General features: G+C 51.9%; 1 protein-coding gene across 5 annotated transcripts in view; it reads right to left on the bottom strand.

The window, feature by feature from the left end:
* The window catches only part of CASZ1 (castor zinc finger 1), a 206399-nt gene that overhangs the window by 77980 nt on the left and 113759 nt on the right, over nt 1-14660 (bottom strand). The window lies entirely within an intron of this gene.

The following is a 14660-nucleotide window of genomic DNA, read 5'->3' as shown; positions in this document are numbered from 1 at the left end:
GAGGGGAAGCACAGAAAGAAAAGAGCAAGTGCGAGCGCATGTGAGAGACGGTGCAGGAGAGAGCGAGAGCGTGTGGGGGAGAGCAGAAAAGTGTGCTGAAAGTGGCGGTGTGTGTGCAATAAAGTGTGGGAGTGCGTATGTGTGAGAACGACTGCAAGCGTGTGTGCATATGGCAGAGACCAGAGTTAAGAGGAGGAAGAGAAGAGTAAGGAAGGGGGAATGACGCCACGAAAAGCAAGAAAGCTTGGAAAAGTGTAACAAGAAAATAGGGAGGAAGAGAGAAACAAAAGAAAAAGTGAAGGCCATCAAACAAATGAGTCTGGTAAAGCAAGGGAGCAAAGATAAGGGCAGGGAGGGAGGGATGGGAAGAGGAGGCGGGGGGCACTTGGGACGGGGCAGAGCCAGGGTGAGGGTCAGGAAGAGAGAGGAGAGCGACAGGGAGAAGGGGACAGTAGAGAAAAAAGGAATAAAAGAAATAAACAGGGGGGAGGGAGAGAAAGATGTCTATTAAAAACCTCAGTGCATAACACAAAATGTCAGGGTTTATAGCTTCATTCTTGGCATTGCTGGTACTGAGAACCCCACACAGAAATGTCACTGCTTGTCATGTTTAATCACCTGCTATTTGTTAACACCTTCACTGCAAGGAGTCTGCCCCTCACCCCTCGCAGGCTTTCCTTTTGGAGAATAAACTGTGAAAACATGCCTCTGCCTTTCAGCTCTCTTTGGACAGTTGCAGTTGAACCCAGAGCCAGACCGGGGAGGCCAGGCAGGGCAGGCACACGGGGCACGGCCGACCACTCTCCAGATGGGGCTTTCAGCACAGGGTAGGGCTCCTGAAGGCTGCAGAGGTCCCTGGCCGAGCAGGTTAGTGACAGGCACCATCGTCGGGGAGGCAGAGGACGTGCATACGCGGGAATGGGACAGAGGATGCTCCCGGGAGGGCAGGACAATGCTAGGAGCAGCGGAGAGCAGGTGAGCGAGGTGAGTTTGCAGGGAGAATGACTTCAGGGCAGAGAAAGGAGACAGGAGTGAGAGGGGAAGGCTCACCTCAGCGAACAAACAGGCGTGGGTGAATCAAGGTGCACAGGGTAGTGAGCACAAGGGCAGGGAGGAGCAGGGTACCATAGACTCATAGAATGGTTTGGGCTGGAAGGGACCTTAAAGATCATCGGGCCCTTCCTCCTGCTGCATACACCCCCTGTGCTCCCATCCCGCTCACGTCCCGTGCCAAACACATAAATAAAATCCCTGAAATCCATGCAAGTCTGGAATTCTCCAATCTGTTTGCTTGAACAGCAACTGTCACATAAAAGCAAACATCCAAAGCTATTAAACATACAGTTACAGTTCCTTGCCCTGGCATCTGCACTGGTGACTTTGCTCTAGTTCCTCCCAAAGCCTTGGACTAATGTTTTTTATTTATGCCGGTTTTCCCCTGTGTCAGGCACCCGTGCCCCCACTGTCTGCACTTCCCACTCAGCTGCATACTGGCTGTCTGACATCACGTTGCACTGCTATAGAAATTATTTTGAGGTCATCACTAGACAAGACTTTTCCCTACTATTTCACGCACTCCAACTGGAATGAAATCAAAAAAAGCTCTCCCCCATTCAGTAGGGCTCTCCCATACGAGCAATGAAAATCTAATTCTACAGTTTTCAGGCTTATGGAAAGAAATAAATCATCCTCCCACCTAAATGAAGAAAAATTTAAAGATGTGTATGCAAAGATCATTAGTGCAGCTATTTTGTTTTAACCAAAGAATAGTAATCAGCACTGTTTCAACGCAAATGAGGGCTCAGCTTCGGCATGGTCCTTGCCCCACACTCTGAAATGCTTATGTCAGTGTGCAGCGTTTTTGAAGTGCTGATGCCAGTGAAGTCAGACTTCCCCTCTAGAAAATGAAGATAATTTGGGGAGCCAAATAAATGACAATATGATGAGCTCTAAGGGGATCCTAAATGCATCCAAACTTTTTTTCATGCATTCAAACAACAAAAAACTAGCAGAAGCCATCAGCTGCCTGGAGACCAGCGTAAGGGTTTCTGCTCCAGCCCCCCATGACTGCTGGGTGCTGGCTCCCTGGGTGCCCAGATCCCTCCTGCGACTCATGGGAAAGGGCAGCAGAGAGCTGACGGCTGCAGCTGCAGGATCGAGGGGCTTCCCCGCCCTGGTGTCATCAAGATACTAAGGACATGCTAGAGGAACGTCCTACACAGAAAAAAATACAAACCCGCAGAAATTCAGGGCTCATCTCTCTCCAGTCCCTACAATACAATTTTAAAATCCAGTTTAGATCATCCAGGCCTAGATGTGGGACTGAAGTAAAAACCTTCAAGCCCAAACCAGGCAGTTCTGGAAACCCAAACTCCAGAGTGCGCTTGGGCTTCACATATTGGTCTCCAGTAGCGATGGCGGCATGTTTCTACCCAAATTTTCTTAGGCGTTTTCCTCGCCACAGTGTTTTCATGGTCTTTTCTGACCGAGATCCTTGCTAGTTTCCAAAAGCAAATACCTACTTCTCCATCTCGCACACCAGAGGGATCCTGTGGGTGGTGGGTAAACCTGCACTGCTGCTCCTTACTGCTCATGCACTGAAGACAGGGCCTTTTACTCTGTCCGGCACCTTTCCCAGACACCCACAGCCCCCAGAAAAGTCCACAAATAAATTCAAGCCCAGTTTTCAAACCCGAGAACAACGGGGCTGTGGCAGGTGAGTCCAGCCGGCGATCGCTGCTCCCTGCGCGGGCAGGGCAGGCAGAGGCTCGGCGCAGAGCTTAGGGACAGTGGTTTCTGCCCCTGCCCCGAAGGACCGGCACGAGGTCCAGGAGCCACCCCACGTCCTATTCTGGGAACGGGAACAATACACAGAAAGGCCTCTCGCTGGCCTTTCGCCAAGGATAAAATTCACCCTTCTGAACACAGGCCAAGATGATCTAAAGTGACTACTGACTTTTGTTGCCCAACTTGAGTCACCTTAAATGGGCCTATTTTTCAAAGTGTCAGTGCTTAGCACAGCCGAGAATCGGGCCTCTTTAAGATGTCTAATACTACATGTCCAACCACCGCTTTAACAAGAAAGACCAATATTTCTCTCCTGTGTGACTTCTCCCAGTCTGGCCAGGCCTTTTATCTTTTTTTTCCTCTCCCCTCCCTTCTCCTTGTTCCTTTCTTTTTCAGCTTTTTATGAATTTCTCTCAGCTTTCCTCCCTCTCCCCCCCCTCAAGGTCATGCGGCTCATTTCCACGTTGAATATTTACTCAGCAAGCCAGGTCCTTTCACAGGCGCTCACCACAAATATGCTTTCTGATAAAGTCCGGAGAAAAGAAACTATAAAACCCAAAACAATGTTAGAAATAAATAAAAAAATTGCAACGGGACAAAGCGGGGCTGTAACAGGGTAGAATATTTCAACAGAGAGAGCTAGCAGGTAAAACACAGAGTTAGCTTACTCCATTTCCCTGCATTTCCATGATTATTTTCTTGCTCTCGTTTGCTTTTCTGAATATTTTTGTTGTGCCATTTGGGCTGTGCCACCTATATGAGGGAGACCGTTACATTTAACCTCTTCATCTGCAGCGAAACTCACCCTCGTTCAAAGGCCAGAACCCTTCCAGCCCGTGGGCACCTGCTCCTTCACGACAGCGACCCAGAAGCTCAAACTCATTCCAAGCAGGGGAGTTTTCAGCTACGCAGTTTGCTTGTTTTTCCTAAGCCTGCTACTTATGAGCAGCTTGCCTAAAGCATCAGGGTTTGTACTACCCTGGGTAATACACAGCGCAACACAGCGTAGCCAGAGATCACACAAAGGAAGGTCAAACCCCACGCTCGGGAACGGATGGGACCCTTCACATCAGTATGGTGAGAGGCAGTGGGTCCTGGAGAATCATTTTCATACTTAATTACCAAGTCAGCTCACAGATCAATCCTACAGGCTGTCTGAAATGAAGAGCAGCTTCACAAAGTCTATATTCTCCAGCCTTCCTCGCTGCTCTGAGATGTGGCAATTTTGATAAACCTCCCACTCCAAAGAAACGAAATTTGGCCAACATAGCATGACTTTGAAAATCCAAGCCTCAGGCTTGCAGTGTCCAATGAAGTTTTAAAATTATCTCTTAGTAACATCATTTCAATCTCCATTCGACCATCAGAGACAGCTACTGGCCCTCACATGAAAGACAGGTATTAAAAATGTCAATTCACTCGCTAACATCTCTTCATCCAAGATCCAATGCCACTTGGCCTCCACGGCCACTGGGAAATGATAAGGAAAAGTAACTGCTCGCTTTTGTAGTCAGGTCATGGTTTTATGCACAAGAGTACATCTAGTGCGCAATTTCCCAAGGGAGACAGGCCACAATCCCCTTGCTGACAAAGTCAGGTTTGGGATAACAAGCATATAGTAACAAAAGGCTCCCACCTACCAAGACCTCTGAGGAACACTGCCCGGAGGAAAGTGAGCTGCTTGGAAAGCAAGCCCCTTCTTCTCCTCAAGACAGCAGGGCTCTTTGCCTTCTCCTCACTCTAGAGAAGTTGCTTTAGGGTGCTTAGTGTTGCTACTTTCCTTTTATGAGCCCACAATATAAAAACAGAAATCTGGGAATTCCTCCTAGCAGGAGAGAGGTAATTCACAGCTATGCTGCCTGCCCTCCACAGCTCTCCCTTGATTTCTATCTATGGCCATAAGGCAACCCGACTGCTCCCAGAGGAACAGCTCCCACCCGCTCCCCACCCCACAGTCGCCTGCTGGCAGCCGATGCGCTGCCACAGAGCAGAGACCTAGCTATCCTGTTTCCATGGTGCCTGACCTTCTCCTGGAGGTTGCAGGAATACGCCCTTCCACAAACAGATAGTTACTCTACCTAGGAAAGCCTCAAACCACTGTCGTGATACTCTAGGTTGTGCTGGTTTAGGTAGCTAGCTGTAAACACGTTAGTGGAGTATTTTGAACAGTTAGTACTTTAGGAACTGTGCAGAAGCACAACTCCGCAGAGCCGCACTCCTCGGGTATCAGCACAGCTGACATCAGTAATAGCAGGTACCTTGACAAGTACCATGGTAGAGCTATTACAATGGCAAATGCTTGCGTCCAGCAGCATCACAGTAACTAAACAGAAGCAGCAAGTTACAAGTTTTACCAGACAGTCACAGCCATGGAATAAAATATAGTTGCAAAAATACTCTGATTTGAAGTGCTTTTGGCCACTCGCAACTCCACATTAGCAGCACAGCGATGGTGAGAGCAGCACACTGACTGCAGTGACGCTGTCCTGCGTGGCAGTAGGCTCCAAGGGAGCGGGGTAGGATGCTGTAGGATGCTGTGTCGGCAGCCAGGCCCCTGCAGAGGTTGGGTACGGAGCCCGGTATTACCACACCGTGCACAGGCTCCCCACGACCCTTCTGTCTCCCTGGCATGGCCCGTCTCGTCTCACTGAGTGCTGCTCGCCCTCCCTCCCTCCCAATGCGCACATGGCTTTAATGTTTTTATTACCTGTTTGACTCGCTGCCTTATTGCTTCTCCTCTTAATGGGGCTGTAACCGTGGAAACGAGGAATAAACGGCCACCAGAAAATGAGATGATTAAACAGGTCACCCTGGCAAAACAAACTCCGTGTTCACACAGCCCAGGCTGTGTATGCAGTTTCTGTCCAGGGAAACGTGGGGCTGGGTGGGAGAGGGCGGGAGGCTGGGCCAGCCTCCTGCAAGGAGCGCACCACCGAGTGCTGCCTCCTCGGAGAAGAGTGGTCCCTGTCCAAGTGCATCTCCCAGGACAGACATGTGGAAAACAGCAAGGTTTGCTCAGGAAAGGTGGAAGATAGTGAGGACAAGACAAATCCGTGTAACTGGGGGAAAAATAGCAACTATGATGAATATAAATAGGCTGGACTGAAAACAAAACACAAGTCTGAGACAAGTTGGTGTCCTGTATTGTCCCTGTATCTGGCATTACCCACGCCTGCCTTGTGGCAGCTCTCAAGGGGAGTGTAGAGACCCTTCTGCCCACACTTCTCCAGGCCCATGGGGTACAGCTCCACCACTCTCCTCATCCCCGCTAATGGGCTAACGGCCAAGCTGCACTGATGCTGGCAAAGGCAGGGCACCATCTGGCCAAGCACAGCCAAGGTAGGATGTCACAGAGCACACACCTGGCTTTCTGAAGTCTCAGGAGAAAGAGCCACTGCGCTCACAGCTCCTTCTCCAAAGCCATGTGGCTGGGAGGAAGGGGACAGCAGCGTGGACCACAGTCCCCGCAGGGGGGACCTGCCTGGCTCAGGGACTCACCTCCACCACACATCTATTCTAACTTCTTTCTTGGGGTGCTGCAGACACAGCCCTCACCTCACTGGAAACAGCCAGACAAATTCAACTCCCAGCCTCAGCAGTGAGCCGGTGTGTACTAAAATCAGCCCTGACAGATCAGTTTGGAACGAGAGCTCAGCTCAGCCTCGGCACACACAGGGGCTTACCGTGAAAGCCAGGAGGGCATGACCACAGCCCCAGGCTGGTGTCCAGGCCTGAGCAGGACACCTCCACCACAGCCCTCCTCATGACCAGGGCAGAGGAATGGTCTACACCAGCAAGATGAGGAGAAGGCAGGGGTGTCTTGCATCTCCATGCCCCGCTGGGTGCTAACATCTGAATATGATATCCCTCTACCAGTCAAGCTGAGAGGTAATGAGTTTCAGACCAAAATGTTGTTGAAAACAAAAATAAAACCCCCAAATAAGCACACCGCAATCAAAAAAGCACAATCACAAACCATCATTCAAAGTAGTGAGGATCCTGCCAGAATCACCATCCTGTCCCAACCTGTCCAAACTCAGACTCATTGGGTGCTGGCAGTCTGGGAAGAGCAGACTTACTCCACCAAGAGCAACAAATTCAGAAGAAGAAATTGGAACGGCAAAGCTTGGCGAGGTGGAGATGAGAGACAACTGCTTGAAGCACACAGGCGAGTGGTTGTGCTTTCTTTCAAAAAAAAACAGCAGGTGGTTTATGAAAAGGGCCCTATTCTTCAGAGTAATTTGAGCCATATTTCATTGTTTGATAGAAAAATCCTAATATTCATGACCTCCTTTAACTGGAAGAAGTTTGCTCATCTGAATATCAGCCCACAGACAAATGGGGAAATGAAAAATAAAGAGAGTAGGATAATGGGGGGGGACAACACCAAGACAGAATCAAAGGCAGAATGGGAAGGCCAGGAGGATACCAAAGAGTGATGGGACTGTGGGAATAAGGAAAGGAAGAAGGACATAAAGGAAAGCTATTTAGCAAGAGTTAAATAGTGCAGCATAGAAAAAGGCTGAGAAAAGCAAGAGTAAATGACTGAAAACACAGCAAGAGCAAGCAAAGGAGCTTTCTCTGAAAGTTTCCAAGCGCATGGATCAACTTTGCAAAACTGTCATTCTTGTCCTACCGAGCTTCTGTTAAAAATACTCATATGCAATCAAGAAGAAAAATCAGCCCCTCTCTCCCCAGCCTCTGTTCCCTCACCCTCTTCCAACCCAGTCCTCCTCTGCTAACATCTGCTGCCTGCCTTTGGGACATGCAGATGGTAATTACTCCCGGAGCAGCTTCCTCTCCTTTCTCTGCTTGCAGAGGGCCACTTGGAAGAGAGCTTCAAGCCATGGAAAGATACCACGCACACCTCCACACCACGTGGCAACGAGAGGGGGATGTGGGAGCCAGGGCTGTGCCCAGAGAACTTGATAGCACAGGGGGTGGAGGTGGGTGAAAAGATGAAGACATTTGTCTACAAAACATGCCAACAAAACATTGCCCTGGCCCGAAGAAGGGAGGCCTGGGGAGAAGTTGGCTTGACATGTGGAACTCGTGTTCCTCCAGATAGGGGAAGGGGTGCTGGAGGAGAGGTGTGCTGGGGAAGCGCAGGCAGCGAGGAGGAGGAGGGCTGCCCTGGGCGGGCCGGCTCAGGGAGTGGATTCATACAGGCATGGTGCTGGCAAACACCATGCAGAGAGGTGGAGCTGCTTTAATGAGAAGATGCTTCTATGACTCAGGCCTCAAAGGGACTGGGACTTTATTATTTTATTTTTCCATAATAAATTATGCCCTGGGATGCCAGGTCCCACCGGGTTTTTCTGGAAATACCAGACAAAAGCTGGTGTTGCTACCTGGCTTTTGACAGTTTCCCATGTATGGAAGCTAAAAGCTCCTGGTTCTTCCTCTGCTCTGCCCCGGCCCAGCCAGTCTCAGGAGAGGGGCTGACACCACGGCACCATTGCAACAGAAAAGCCCAGCTGGAGCTCTGCACCCCCCTGCCCCGGTCCCAGAGAGCCCCCCTTGCAGGTCCACGACAACCCGCCCTGGACCCACGGGTGCTCGCAGCCTGTGGCACCGCAGCTGCCGGCACGCTGAGGGTGCCATGGGTCAGGCGGGCACTGGAGCTCCCGGGAAGCGGAGCGGGCTCAGCTCTCCCACACCCCAGCCACCACACCCCGGCTGGAGGGAGGAGCGCTCCTGCCCGACCCCCGCACCCGTCCATGGACAGGAGCCAGGCCTCATTCACTTATCTCCATCACTGAAGCGCCCAGCCCTGGCTCTGGGCTGCACAGGAGAGTATGATTATGCCCACTTTATAGATCAGGAGTTATTCATCCCACACCAAATCCTCAGACTCTGCCATGTCTCACAGACCTGTTCTGGAGCTCTCTTTGTTAGATTTAGGCTGAACTTGGCCCTAGTTCAGCTCAGAAACTCACGTCACAAAAATCCCCTGTGCAACCGCCTGCCTGCGGCTGCGGACCAAGCCTGCCGCCAAGGCCACCGTTCCCCCCGGCAGCAGGAACGGTGGGGGACGCACTGCAGCAGCGGTGGGAGCACAGGGACACCTAACACACAGGGCACAGACCACACTGTCTTCTCTTGCCGCTAAGAAAGGTCCACGCATTGCCACAATGATGCAAGCACACAGAACCGGAGTGCAGAGGAAGGCGATGTCTTGAGAGAGCAACTTGGAGAACACAAAGTTCAGCACAACACCAACACAGGGCACGTGAGTGTCCGGGAGTATTGAGGTGGGTGAGAGTCTGGGGCAGATGTGCATGTGCAGGACAGGGTGACGGGGACGTAGGTGTTGGGTGTGGGGAACACCTCCAGAAATGCTCCGGTTGCTCTTGGTGTTTTTACTGATTTCACAAGAGCCTCTGCTAAAATGTCACCTCTCCAAAGCAAAACATGTGCATATAGGTGAATCATCATTTCACACCCCAAAACCAGGAATGGGTGGCAAAATTCTCTAGTAAGGCACCAGATCCTCAGGGGATTGCCATAAAGTGCACCGAGTGACTTTAGTCTACCCATCCTTTTTCCTTGTATCTCCTCTCCACCCCTTGCTCTCTCTTGCCAACCTACACGGGTTGTTCAGCTTTTATTCTGAGCACGAAACTGCCTTAGGACTGGAAGCTTTAAGCAGTTTCCCAGCCTCCAGAAATTTTCTGGTTGTGTTTCTCCATGGCAGAGCAAACAATTGCTTCGGTACCTGGCCACCACACCTAACTCCCAAACGCAACAAGAACTCGGAATTCTTTGGGAAATTTAAACAAGAACATATTTTACACGAGTGAAGTGCATGTTTTTGGTTCACTGTAACTATTTGTTCTCGAAAACGCTTGACAAACTGTTTTATTTTCTGGAATCACCACATGAATAAAGATGGGAAGTCTCTTGAGAAAGAGGGGAGAAGGCTGGTGCCAGGTTAACACACTGGGAAGAGAAGTTAACAGCTGGACTCAGCGACTGAGAGCCCTATGGATGGGCAACAAGGGGGTCTACAGTTTGGGGGAGGGAAAAGCATCCTCATCCTTCTCCAAAACACACTCTGCTCCACAGACGAAGCCTGTACTTATGTGGAATGGCAGCCCAGCCCCACAACTGTGATCGGTATTACCATCAGCCTAACCAGCAAGCTGCTGCCAGGAGCCCACCAGCAAAAGCTGCACAAAAGAGAGGGGGAAGCCCCAGGGTACCGATCCCAGCCACTGGCCCCGCTCTGTGTCCCATCTGCCAGTCCAAAGACAGTCCCCAGCTGGAGTAGCTCTGTGTAGCCCCTTCAGTACTCACTCGTGGCCAGAGTCTGGGCTTTGCCCATCCAGGGACTGTTCTGTCACCCTGACAGGTCCACCCTCCTACAACACCATCATGACCTGGCCCGGCCCTTGACCTACCTATGCCCTTCTGGCTGAGAACTGTGCACCCCCTCTGCATCCTCAACCGGGCTGCAGTCACCCGGGGCAGCTCCCCAGCCCCAGCTGCTGTTTCAGCCTGCAAGATCGCTGGTCAAGCAGGAATGGGGATTAGAAGCTAGCAAGTTTTTCTTTTGCTGCTGATGTCTGCCTCTGTCTCCCCTGCGAGAGGAAACAGGGAGCAACAAGGTCCTGGTCCAAGGGGCTCTCAATCCTCAAAATGGATTTTACCTGTCTCTGAAAGCTGCCTCCATCTCTCACCCCCCATTGCTTTCTCCCTAGGGAAATCAGTCTAAAAGGGGCTAATGGAACAATGTCCCTCTCTCTCCCCCCTCTCATTTTCTCTCTTTTTTTTTTATTAGCATTTGTGGAATTTATTCCCAAACTCTCCTAATCTTTCGTACACAACCATTTGATTTGCATAACCCAGCCCCCTCTCATAAAAACTGGCTGCTAGTTTAATTAAAAAATGTAAATTTGCTGTCATCTCGGGGCCTGGTGAATTAGGACGACATCGGCATTTTTTATTGCTGAAGACGTCCAAATTGATCCAGTCCGCATTGAACCGGAGGGGAGGAGACGGTGCCGCGTGGGACTTTTGGCTGTAGGTTCTGCCCCTCCCCTGCTTCCAGCCAAGCCTCCTCTGCCCCCTCTTTGCTTTGCAAAGTGCAGCTGAGGACGAGGACATTGGTTCTCCCAAACCCCAGCTGGATCGGCCAGTGTGGCCTCTGCGATGTCAGCACTTCTGGGAGCTGAGCCCTGGGTGGCACCTGAGCTCTCCAAACCCTGGGAACGGACGCATCTTCAAACCCTGGGAGGGAGGGAAGGAGCCCAGGTGGAGGTGGGAGATGCAGCACGGGCAATGGTTGTCTTCACCTCCCACAGGACTTTTCATTACTTTCCAGATACTTTCAACCAACTTTTCAGAGGGAAACCTAAATTGTAGGCTACACGGCAGCCCAGGGGTATGATTTGATGTTAGAGGGAGAGCCAAAGTGGCCACAAAGGCTCTCGCTGTGAAGACAGCCGAGCGCTCTGGCAGCATGGGAAGTGGAACAGACAAGGCTGCACAGGCAAAAGCCCTGAAATAAATTCCCAGCTCAGATAGTCCTTTTCAGTAATGGCAAGGAAGACTCAGAGTGGAACCATAAATAGTCCAGGAAAACAGAAAGAGAAACTGATGATATGGAAGCTAGGTATGAAACCTTTGATCCCTTCCAGCTGAAGTATCTGTATCATTCACAGCCAGTTTTAGTACACATTGCCTCTCCCCCTCTCGGTCACCGTTTCACAGTAGAAGGATGCAGTACCTGCATACGTTAGCAGACCCCACTCTGTCGGTAGCATACCTGGTTTAGAAGGAATAGGACCCAGCAGACAGGGTGCAGGTGGGGAAACAGAAGTTTATTATCTCAGGGATCAATTTCCTGGTCTCTCTGTGAGTTATCGCTCTATAGCGCCAAACCAGTAGAAACACTCCTACGGACTTCAACCGGCTTTGAAGCACGCTCTTCAAGTAATAGCTCGGCCCTGCATAACACCGTGATGAGAAGGTTAATCCGCACCTGGGTAAATCCTTCTCCCAAGGAAGAGTCTTCACTAGCTAGGCTTAAGCGCTTGAATGCTTTCCACCCAACAAGCACCTCATAGGATGACTAGAAAGTGACCTGAACGCCCTGACAAACTGCCTGTGAACCTTCTGCAGACCATGAGCTCAGCACAGGAATGTTACCAACCTTGACTGAACCAATGTCTCTTCAAAAATCTGTACTGTCCAAAAAAAAAAAAAAAAAAAGGTGTTCCTATCCACTGGGTGTTTCAAACAACAACAGTGATTTGACAAAATAAAGTCACAAAACAACCCTTTGAGTGGAAAATTAGGTGTTTCTCCACCCATATACCATAGGTTCCCTGGTCCCCATTCTGAGATCAGTTCCTGTAATCTCATACCAAGGATAATTAGGCTGTGGAACAGTTTCCCAAAGGAAGTGACAGGTGCCCAGTCACTCAAGATATTTACAACCAGACTTGCAGAAAGTCACGTGAAGGGAACATCTTGCCACGATCCTGGGCGGATGGACTCAGTCCATGAACTCTTTCCAGCCCTTAACCACTATGAATCCTTCTAGCCCTAGAAGGTCCATGCAAGGATCGACTGAGCTGAGAAAGCCCTCGGCAAGAGCAGACTGTCAGACCCCACATACCGAGTCCCTCTGGGAAAGAAACCCCTCCAGACTTTCCTGTGCCAGCTGGCAGCTCGTGTGAGCAGCCCTCGGGCACTGCCTCTGGGGAGCCACAGCCAGAGGGCTTGGAGACAATTCAAGAGGCAGCGACTGAGGGAGATAAGCTGGCCCAAGTAGATAAGGGTTAGAGGTGGTGATTATGGGGCAGGCCTCTGCCCCGAGATCATGACAAGACGGGTTCACCCACACACAGACCGTAATGCTGACTTAAACAGATCTCCCAGATCCTCATTTCCATGGCTTACTGCGTCCCCGGGTTCCCACACCGGAGCACCAAAACCTGCGTGTTACCTGGGCACAGCGGCAAGAAGGCCGAGCGCCCATGCCACTTCCCAGAAGGAGGAGGGTCCCTTTTTTGGGGCGGGGGGAAGGTGTTGGCTTCGCGGTCCCTTTTTGGGGGAGCGGGGTGGGGCGGGCAGGGGCGGGGGCCGGGCGCGGGGGCCCATTGGCCAGCGGGCAGGGCTCCAGCCGGCAGGGGGCGCTGCCTCCCCGGCAGGGGCACGGCCCTGCCCACCCGGGGGCCAAACCCGGCCGGGAACACCCGGGCAGCTGCCTGCAGATCCCATCGCTGCGCCGCCACAGCTCCTGGAGATGGAGATCGGGGTAAATCACTGTTTATTACTCTTTAAAGCATTTGCCCTCCTGCAGTTTCACCACATCCTTAACTCCTGGGCTGCCCACGCAGCCTCCCAGCTCCTTGATCTAGAAGGGAGGCAGCCACACGCCCACGGCTGGACCCAACCAGAGCCGGCGCGTCGCGCTCGCGGGTGGAAGCAGTTCCTGAGCCGCTCGGTTCCTGATATCAATGATAGAAATAAATAAATAAATGAAATAGATGACGACAAAATTATCCTCTCGATCAAAATATCAGAGTACATAGTTCAGGCCCAGTCAATCATCAACCAGTTTATTACCATCTTACTTCTTATTAAAAAAAACAACACACACACACATGCTCCGGCAGTAATTACCTGGACCATGGCAGATTGCCAGCGCAGGCCTGTTTGGCCCATTGCTGCCATTTAGTTTTTAAACGGAAGAGAATGGTTTACACCATTTTGGAGGAGCAGGTATCGTTGTGTTAGCAGGTACGCGGCCAAAGTGGTGGGACCAAGTCCCAAAGAGGGAGGTAACATGGCCCAAGGGATTCCTACCGAACTCTGAATTTGCCCACTTTGTGAAATCTAAGCGAGACCCTGCCCCAGACTGGCCAGGGGCTGGAAACCCACCAGCACACCGAGCCCCTGGGACCCCGGCTACGATCACGCCCCAGCCTGATGGAGCCCTGTCCACCACCACACCCAGGTGAGCCCACGCACTAGCCCAGCCCACCACCAGGCCAGACCCTGCTCCCCATCCTGATACCTGATCAAAAACCAGTGGACGCGCCACAAAAAGCTATAACCAAAACCACACCCAGCCCCAGTACTGGGGCCTGCAATCTAAAACCAAAACATTGCCCCAGTCTGGCCACCGTTCCGCCTCCCTGCGAGATGTGAAGGGGTGGGGGAGGTCTCATATACCTCACATGGAAGGACAAAAACAAACCCATCCCAGATATGCCCAGGTTGAAAAAAAAAAAAAAAATTACTCATTAAATGTAATAAGCAGCCTCTTCATCTGACACTGCCTTGTCCCAAATAAATTAAATTCCTTTTCATTTAGACAGCACAGGAACCTGACAAGCAACCTTTACCAACGAGACGCCAGAGCTCAGAAGGGGAAAGAAATGAAAGAGAAAACAACCCACACAACTTACAACAAATATAAACGCAGAATCATTTCAAAACCCCCATAAACTTCCCCTCCGCATCCTCTCCCGGCCAGCCCGCGCCTCGCCCCGCCGCCCGCCCGCCCGCCGCCCCGGCCCGGCCCGCGGGGGCCGCCGCGCTGCCGGGAAGGACCCGGCGGAGCGGAGCCCCCGGCTCACCTCGCCGCCCGCCTCCGCGGGGCCGGGGAGAGCGGGGCCGGAGCGGCGGCAGGAGAGGAAGCCAACTTCCGTAAAACAAGTGAAAGAAAAGTGAAAGAGGCTGCGAGCCCCCGGCAGCACCTGGTGCCGCCCCCGCGCCCCGCTCGGCCCGGCCCGGGAGCCCCTTGCGCCGCCCCGCACCCGCGCACCCGCCTCGGCGACGGGGAAAAGTTTCGCCGCGGCGGCGGCGGCCCCGGGCAGCGGAGAAACTGCCCGCAGCGCCCGGCCCCGCGGCGGCGG

The sequence above is a fragment of the Nipponia nippon genome, unplaced genomic scaffold (assembly GCF_047370975.1).
Source record: "Nipponia nippon isolate SJK-2023a ecotype South Korea unplaced genomic scaffold, ASM4737097v1 scaffold_19, whole genome shotgun sequence".
NCBI lineage: Eukaryota > Metazoa > Chordata > Aves > Pelecaniformes > Threskiornithidae > Nipponia > Nipponia nippon.
This window is presented reverse-complemented; position numbering and strand designations above follow the sequence as displayed.